General features: G+C 42.8%; 1 protein-coding gene across 1 annotated transcript in view; it reads left to right on the top strand.

Annotated features, from left to right (window-relative positions):
- Positions 1–3,158: 3,158 nt before the first annotated feature.
- Positions 3,159–7,234, top strand: part of LOC104532903 (fructose-bisphosphate aldolase B-like) — a 9,980-nt gene continuing 5,904 nt past the window's right edge. Inside the window, 1 exon segment of the mRNA XM_010178225.2 lies at positions 3,159–3,261. The gene's annotated coding sequence lies outside the window, so the exon portion shown is untranslated.

The following is a 7,234-nucleotide window of genomic DNA, read 5'->3' as shown; positions in this document are numbered from 1 at the left end:
CATTAAACCAGGCTTTCCATTTATTTTAAAGTACTTAATCCAGCAAGAGTCTTCACTCAAAACTCCAATGCAGAACTGACAGATCCTTTTACATCAGGGTTGGATATAACGAGGACAGCAATTAAATTCACTTCTAGTATGAAAATCCAGTACCTGCACTGTCAAACTCAAGAAAGCAAGACCACAAATTAAGACCTACATAATAAATCAAGCCACCAGTAAGGACAGCTTTTAGTGGCCTTTAAAATTTTTAAATGCATACTTCTGGCAACTTTTCTATGGTAATTTCAGATGGAAAAGTCACCTCAGCAAAATTTCCAAGGCATTCAAATACAAAATTCACCTTTGCTGTGCCACATTTGTGAGAGAAAATGCAAGATGCTTGTGTTTTAAGATTACCTGTCTCTTTTATAGCTGACCACCATTTTCTTTTTCCATGCTATAAAAGGCACAACAAAGAACATTTAAATTCTCTTACTACTTATGCATCTTTAGTAGTGATGTTTCAAACAGAGATTTGAGTGAGCTATAAAGATTTTTATATTGAAAGACTGTTTCTATCAGCTTCCTCATTAACAAATAAAATGCCATAATCCATGCAGAAAAACTTCAATTATTCTCTTTATTTAGATATGTATTTAAGTAGTCAATTCTCACACACCCAAAACTCTCAAAAATAGTTGGTAAACCTTCCTCTATTAAAATATTTTTCTCTTCACTAAAAAATTGGATCAGCAATCACTGCAATAGTCTGCAAAATTATTTTTAAGAATATCAATAATTGAGAATACTTGTTCTTTAGCTCAACTGCCCTCCCTTCCCCTTCTCCCTGCCCTTATCTTCAGCCTGGGATCCTTGCGATACTTCCCCCTTCCCATGCCAGAGGCAGAGCGGGATGAGGAGCCCTAGTGAAGCAGACAACTGCTGGTGCTTCCTCAGGAACTGAACTCCCACGGGAAACCCTGCCTGCGTGGACAGCCCTACCAACTGCAGGAGACAAGCCCCACACACCACTCAGGTGGGTGGCAACACAAACAACAGTGGATGCTACAAAAGGGCACCTGTTTCAGAGCCACTTTGTCACAGAGTTGCTATCATAATCTCTGCTAGGACCTGTAATTGTACTGCTTGAAGTGCTGGATATTGTCTCAGAAGGACTAGAAAGGCACATACTAGCTATTACCCATCTGGAAAATAAATAAATAAATAAATACACATGTCTGAAAGGGTGAAGAATGCAAAGTGGACTGCAGGGGATTATCTGAAGTGTCTTCTAAATGCCAGACTTTTTTTTTTTTTTTTTTTTTTTCAAGAAGATTCCCCCAGCTTTTCTCTATTAATGTCTCAGACCGTACCACAGCTGACACTGGGGAAAAATAATTTCTAGTACTTTCCTACCTGGGACACCTTCTAACCAAACCAAGAATGATGGGACTCAAACTCTGATTCTCTGTGGCCCCGACAAAGACCCTCAGTATGACATATTCTTGGTCTCATAAGGGTCATAGATAATATATTTCATTAAAAATATTTTTAATACAAACTTTAATACTAGATGCCTGTGTTTGTGGTGGAGAAACTTTAATATGCCATGGGGTTAAACTCTGAACTAGGATGGGAGAAGTGGAACATAAAGCAAACATTGTAAAACAGGCAAGACTTTATCACAGAATCACAGAATATTAGGAATTGGAAGGGACTTCAAATGATCATCTAGTCCAATCCCCCTGCAGGAGCAGGAACCTAAATGAGATCACACAGGAAGGCGTCCAGGCGGGTTTTGAATGTCTCCAGAGAAGGAGCCTCCACACCCTCCCTGGGCAGCCTGTCCCAGTGTCCATTTTATATGCCACAGCATTCTTCAGCAAAAAGGTGTGGAATGGGAAGAAGAATATTAAAGAAAACAAAACAACACAAACACAAGGCCTTCAATTAAACCGTATCCTCAGCTTTTCAGAGGCTTCTCGGGTGACTGTCAGGGAGTGCTTCTGCTGGCAGCATGTAAGCTGTTACAATTCCATCCAGGCACTGAGCTTGGCATGCAGCTGAAGAAGGGACGGGCTCAAGGAGGAAGAGCCCTAATGAAGACAGTGTTGCCCAGTGAGAGGAGAAATCAGATGTCTCACCCATGTCCATGCAAAGGATAGAAGTGTTAAACAAATGGAGAAACTACGTCATTCCCCAGGTAAACACTGGCCCTTTGTGGTAAAGATACACTAATGTCCAAGGTCACAGAGCGTGTTGTTGCTGAGGCCATGATGTTTGCCTAACAGTCCCAGGAGTACTGACCTGCAGTATAGGGGGGAAAAAACAGGAAAAAAAAAAAAAATTCTACCTGGATTTGGTGAATAGCTGTAGTGTGATTTCATATAAACTGGAATGCTACTATACTGGTTATAGAGCACTGTCATTTTTCACAGAAGAATTTTGCTAAGCAACTGAGAAGTTTGTATGTCATTTTAATACGGGCAGGTCTTTCACTAAGATTTTGGTGGAAAATTTGGCTTGCACTTGCACACCTCAGCATAGGCCTATTGTTTTTGATAACCATCATTCTCACATATACTCTGCATTAAAGGAAATCAGAATTTGCAGTTTCATTAACCTTGATACTGCAGGATCACATTTTGCCTTTCCAGATACTAATTGGAAAAGGAAAATTTGTTACTGTGCTAAATTTTCAAGTGAGGAAAATAATGGTAACAACTAGGAAGCCACTGAGATGATAGCAACTCATGTCAGTTAAGGATCTGTTGCATTGTTTCTGTATTTTGTTTTCTACTTTTCCTTCCTGCACTGGATATATCCTAAGTACAAGCTTTCAAAAGATTTAACCCTAAACTGAAAGTTATGCCCAAGATCCCTGTACACAATTGTCATGGTTCCTCTTGTAATTCTTTTCAGTCTGTTCTAGAAAGAGGAGAAATAATTTGAAATAACTGGAAAACATCTCAGTTTCACCGTATTATGAGTGGCTTTATATATTTGAGGGAGGGGAAAGGGGAGGAACGCTGGGAGTGAGACTAGATCCTGTTGGTTGTGTGTAGTTGTGGTCTGACAGCCAATGATCGACCTCGAGCAATGACATCTCCCCAACCAGCCTGGGGAGGAGGGAGGATGAAGGAGTGGAGGAAAAAAAAAACAAAAAACAAACCTGTCAAGAATTTTATAAAAGTTAGTGATTAGAAGGACTCGTTCTCTTCGCCTGCAACCACCTCACCAGAAGCTTGTAACAGCAGAGGCACTGTCCACAAACAGTAAGTATAATAATTTCATTTCTAAACTGTGAAGGTGGTATGTATATCAGCAGCTGAGACACGAGGTGTTTATCTAAAGTGGGCTTTGGGGAGTTGGTTTTGGATTTTTTTTAAATTCTTTTTCTTCCAGGAATAGCTTACAAGAAATAAGTACTCAGCTGTTCTGCAGTGATGTTCCAGTGCAACCCATTTGCTGCTAACACTGGCTTCCTAACTTAGCTTAGTCACTCAGAACTCACTGGAGTAAGTGAATCCTTAGTCTAAGGGAACTAGAGCAATAACATACCTTCATTGCTGTCCACTGCTTTGTTTTGTATGTTTAATGTTTATGCTTATGGAATATATAAATTTATGTTCTGCAAGGAGAAGAGAGAATGACTGGAGTACGCAGCTGGTTGCTGACAGAAGTGTAGTTATGTGTGTTCATTGTGCAGCTTCTTCTGAAGTGTCAGTGCTGTGGTGTGGATACGATTCTTCAGCAGGGGGTTTCGAGGTAGTCCGCAGTGCAGGAAACTAAAAACTGCTCTTGCATTAGGCTTGTAACCTTTCAAGTGGTGAACAGCCAACTTCAGGAAACTGCTCAACAGACTCAAAGCCTCACAGAGTCTGTGATCCTCCGTCACTTTCTCAACTATCCCACATGCCTGGCACCCAAAACTATTTAGCCCACCTGAAACCCTCACCACCGCTTCCCCCAGCCTCCCCTGCTGGCACTACGAGACCTGAATTCTCATGCAAGTCTGACAGCATTTTTTTTCCTTCTCTGAGAAGAGCCCAGCTCTCAGAGAGAAGCAGCTTCACCCTAATGATCACACTTACTTCCAACAAACCAGTTTCTTACCACCTACCTCAGCCATCTCTAGCCACCATGAGTGCTCCAGGAATGGTCTGCACCAACTGCAGAGGCCAGGTCTCTGACTACACAACCTCCTTTCATACTTGCTAGAGAGAGGAAATGGGGTTACATTTGCTCAGGGCTTGAGTACAGCTCTGAGGCTAATATGGGAATCAGGACAAGGAACTGCAAGTCTCATTCTCCCATTCAGTTGAGCTAGGATGTTGAAGCAAGGTCCCTAGGCACAGCATGAAGATGGAAAAACCCCTTGTTCTCACCGTCACAAGAGAGCAAAAACCAGCCAGGCAATTTACCATCACATATGCCTCACAGGACCTATCGAGATGGTGAAAGTACTATGTCACTCAAAAACATCTGCTGCTTTTTCCGGGTGACAAAAGTCTGACTATCTCTTTTTGTCTCATACCATTGGCTCACTTTTTAGAACACAGAAATTAAACGTTTTGCTATACTGAAACCTTCATTCCCACTGCAAAGATAAAGGGAGAAACATCCTGTTCTTCCCTCAGAGCTCCTTCATACACACAGGAGGCACTGCTGCCACTGTAACTCCCTGAAGCCAGTACTCAGACAGAGACACAGAGTGATTCAGGCTGAAAGGGACATTAGGAAGTCTGCAGCCCAACCTCCTGCTCCAAGCAAGGTTAGACACAAGGTCAGACCAGGCTGCTCAGAGCTTTATTCAGGTGGGTCTTGACAGCCTCCAAGGATGGAGACACTGCTGCATCTCTGCCAACCTGCTCCACTGCTTGGTTGTCCCAACAGTGAAAAAAAGTTCTTCGTATCCAGTCTGAATCTCTAAAGCTTCAGCTTATGCCTGTTGTCTCTCACTCTCCTGTCACATGCTGCTGTGAAGAGCCTGGCTCTGCCTGTTCAGTCACTGCTCTGTAGGTATTGGGGGTTGCTGAGAGGTGCCCTTGAAATCATTTCTGCTTGAGGCTGAACTAGACCCACCCCTGCAGCCTTCTGCTTGCAAAGAAAGTGGTTCGGCCCCAACCTTCTCGGAAGCATCTTCTGAACTCGCTCCAGTTTACCAGTGTCTTTCCTGTACTGCAGGGTCCCAACACTGGATGCAGTACCCAGATGTAATCTAGAGTGCTGAGCAGAGAGGGACAATCCCTGTCCTCTCCTGGCTTTCTGGGCTGGACCCCTGCTCACATAGGATGCTGCTGGCCCTCGTTGCTGGCGTCTGTTCAGCTTGCTGCCTGACAGGGCCCTGGGCCTTCTCCAAAGAGCCATTTCCCTGTCCCCCTAGCCCTGGTGGGATCACTGCCAGGGCTCTGCCCCCCAGTTAACGGCTGGGCATTTGTCCTGGCTGAACTTCATGGTGCTCTGGTCTCTTCCCACACACTGGTCCAGGTTCCTCTGGATGGCTGCCCAGCAATCAAGCCCATCAACTAGTCCTGCCAGCTCGGTTCCATCTGCAGGCTTGATAAGAATGGACTCTGTCAGCAGGACGGGGCCAGGCTTGCCCAGCTCCTCATCCCTATCAGTTTGCCTAACCTCCAAGTAACCAGACTTACTTAGAACTAGCTCTTTAATGGAGCTCCATAGAGAAGTGAGGCCAAAAAACAGATTTACCCACTGTAATGAGAATAAAAAGTACATAACTCATTATATGTCTGTCTCTCCTAAGCATGCAAGTGTAAATGACGAGTAAACCCAGTCAAGTTAGCACTGAGCCTACATGTGATGGGCTAATTTTTTTAGTACTTTTCATTGTCTCTGTCCACTGTTATTTATCTGTTTATATACACAACTTCTGCTTTTTCAAACCTGCTCTTTGGAAGCAGAATCTCTTGTGTGCACAGTGCAACGAAATGCACGTGTGGTTTGTATTGCTAACTGTCGTAGATAATGTAGAAGGGCTGTGTTTATGAGTAACTGAGCAGAAAAAGCTGCATGCACGGGATACAGATTGTATTTTGTGAATTTGGTCCTGCACTTCTGGAACCAATTTTATAAAAGAAGGCAAGGAAGAGATCCAAGAGAAAAACCTAGAGATTCTAATCCAATCTTTTCCCATCTGCAAACCAGGACTCAGGTGAGATTTTCTGTAAGGCTAGAAGATGCCAGGCACTTGAGGTTGTTGGAAAGAAAAGACGTCAATTAATGTTTCTAAGATGACCTGAAGTGGAATGTAACAGTTTGTTCCTTCTGCTGTTCATCTTGCCTCTGCCCTTTGGTTCTCACTATTAATATTAACAGGATGCAGTAGTTGTGCTGATATCCATGAAGATATTTCCCCTGCAGTCCTCCATTGTGGTAGCTGAGAAAAACCTGAGACTTCAGCAGTGGAATATTTACTTTTACAGCTGTGCTGTTCCCTTTCCCCCCACCTCCTGCAGGTCACAGAACTTTGTTTGCTTAAGGAGCTGCTGAAGCCTGACAAACACTCAAGGTAGCCATAAGGCTGGGGAGTTTTGTGCATTCTGTGCAGTTTTATTATTTTTTTTTCTTCCACTTTTAGAAAATGTTATATAAGCAGTTTACCACAAAGAGAATCTATTTTTTTCATACAATGTCAAATCAATGTGAAATCACTTGAGTTTGTGACACTATGATACTAGCCCACCAACTAAAATGGGTAAATAAAAATAAAACTTATTGAAAAACTTTTGTGGTGGGACAACTCCTAGATACTGTTACTGAGAACACAGTTCCTTTGAGCTTTTTCCTGCCTGGAGAAGTTGTCAGATGAAACAAATAAAGCAGAATAATAAGGCAAATAGGCTTCATTCTTGGAAGAGTGAAATGAGATGTGCAGCTTTGGCAGCCTGGAACTGTTTTTCCTCAGGAATTGTAAAGAAACTTACCCAGCTCTTTAAAGGGGGGGGATATTAAATGTTTCTGTGGATGTGGTGGGAGCTTAAATCTTCGCAAGGCAGCTGTATGAAGTGTTACTGAAGGGTCAGACTTCTCCACTCCCTCTCAGAGCAGTACTTTACAGCAGAGACACTCTCTGAATCCAGTGGGGAAGATCTTCAGACTTTATGCTCTTCATGAAAGAATCACAGAAAAATAGAGTCCTAAATCAAGAGTCCTTGAACATTCTAGACCTTAGGGCTACCATTAGCAATACAACTGCACTCATTTCTTCACCATTTCAGTTAGAAACACT

The sequence above is a fragment of the Antrostomus carolinensis genome, unplaced genomic scaffold (genome assembly GCF_000700745.2).
Source record: "Antrostomus carolinensis isolate BGI_N321 unplaced genomic scaffold, ASM70074v2 scaffold8141, whole genome shotgun sequence".
In the NCBI taxonomy this organism is placed as follows: Eukaryota; Metazoa; Chordata; class Aves; order Caprimulgiformes; family Caprimulgidae; genus Antrostomus; species Antrostomus carolinensis.
Note: the sequence above shows the minus strand (reverse complement) of the source record. Positions and strands in the feature narration are given on the sequence as shown.